This window comes from Pteropus vampyrus, unplaced genomic scaffold (assembly GCF_000151845.1).
Source record: "Pteropus vampyrus isolate Shadow unplaced genomic scaffold, Pvam_2.0 Scaffold5, whole genome shotgun sequence".
Classification (NCBI taxonomy): Eukaryota; Metazoa; Chordata; class Mammalia; order Chiroptera; family Pteropodidae; genus Pteropus; species Pteropus vampyrus.
In genome coordinates this window covers 11,284,655-11,286,621 of record NW_011888786.1, presented here as the reverse complement: position 1 = coordinate 11,286,621, position 1,967 = coordinate 11,284,655, and the positions used below count along the sequence as shown (strand labels likewise).

At 33.5% G+C, this 1,967-nt stretch overlaps 1 pseudogene; it reads left to right on the top strand.

Annotated features, from left to right (window-relative positions):
- Nucleotides 1-1,509: 1,509 nt before the first annotated feature.
- Nucleotides 1,510-1,640, top strand: LOC111744058 (annotated as a pseudogene).
- Nucleotides 1,641-1,967: the final 327 nt, after the last annotated feature.

The window sequence follows — 1,967 nt, the reverse complement described above, 5'->3', positions numbered from 1 at the left end:
GAGGAAGGCATTAGGTGGCCTCTATAAACTGGAAAAGGCAAATACATTCTCAAGAGCTTCCAGAAAGAACTCAGCCCTGCTGACACCTTGATCTTAACCCAGCGAGACTTCTGACCTACGACACTCTAAAACAATGAATATGTGTTACTTTAAGCTACCAAGTTTAGGGTAATTTGTTACAGCAAAAGAAAACTAATAATGAACAAGGAACCTGTATGTTTGATTTTATGGTCACATTTGCTTAGAAAGGATAAAGTAGTTATATATATAAACTTAAATCAGAAATAATCCCAGGGCATGAGGAGTAATATTTATTTAAGAACTGTACCTTTTTAAAAAGACATTTATCTATTTATTCTACCAATCAGTCAATCCGTCAGTCATAAAATCACCAAGCAACCACTGTATGCCAGGAATCATGGAAGCCACTGGATACAAAAATTAAAAATAAATGCACTACACCTACCTTCTTGAAAGTTAGAATTTTGCCTATCTTTCAATTATTAAGAAAAGTGCTATCATAAATATGTCCCAAAATATCACAGACTTTAAAAAAAAATTAAAGTTAAGGTCATATGCCTACAAATCAAGTGAAGGGAAGATGGCTCTCCTATTTATTTCCCTGTAATTGGTCGTTCAGTGATCCAGGTCGCTTCCATTTTGTGGCCCTATCATTAGTGAGTTTTCAGTTTAGCTGTTGGGAATGTAAGAGAAAGAAAGCATGCAGCATCTCATAACTCATTTTCAGGGCTAGAAGTGACACACTTCATTCTGGGCACAGTCCATTGGCATAAGCACAGCAATGTGACCACAACTAACTGCAAGGTTGTCTAGGAAAAATAGTCATTCTGTAGACCAATGGGACCTGGGGAGCATGTTGCTGGTATCAGCTACAGTCTTCCCTTGTGGGCTGGATTCTCTCGTCTCACACCTGGAACACAGACACATTCTTCCCAAGTAGGAAAATCCCAAATCTCTGCATTACTGCAGATAATTCAAATGTTTTAAAGTACAAAACAAAATTTATCTACCCCATTTTCTTCCTAAATAGTGGAAAAGGTACAGAGTAACTGCAATCAACACTCGCATTCAGATAGAAAAAAAAGGAAAACAATTATATCTACCTATTGTTGATTATTTAAAATCTGAGTTGTTTTTTTTTTTGAGAAAATTATAGCTAGAACATCAGATTTTAAAAATATTAACCTATAAGATGATGTTAAATATCACGGCTATCATAAAGATAAACATTGTTATAGGAGCTTTAAACATTTCCATTTGAGCATAGAAAAAAAATCAATTTTTTCTTCTATTACTTCATTTTAATTAGTACTATAGGATGATAGTATAAATATTTAAACAGATGTCACACAAATATCTATATGTAAAACTTGATAATATTATCAGTAGTATATGAAATTAGTGTGGATGGGTACAGTTGAGCAAATTAAGCTAACTAAATATCTTATGAAATTCAAAGATTAGAAATTTTTAAAAAAGAGTAGCCTGGTCTACAGCCATGCTACCTTGAATAAGCCTGATCCCATCTGATCTCGGAAGCTAAGCAGGGTCGGGCCTGGTTAGTACTGGGATGGAAGACCACCTTGGAAGACCACCTAGAAGACCAAGTGCTGTAGGAGTAAAAAATTAAATTAAATTAAAAAATAAGGGATTGTAAGCTGACAAGGTCCTTACAATCTATGAGGTTAAACAAGGGTTGCCTTGTCTAAAACATTAAAAAATAATAATAATAATAAAAGAGTAGCCTGATTCTGGCCTTTAATATGTTTCTTCGGAATGAAGGGAACATGGGAAATCAAAGTTTTATTCAATTTAGTGTAGATATTAAGTTTTGCCAACATATCTCTTGCTTTAGAAATCTTGTAACATTTATAATATTTGTATATGATTATATTGCTATAATGTTATGAGTCATGATATATTAATATTTTGATAATGTTCAATGT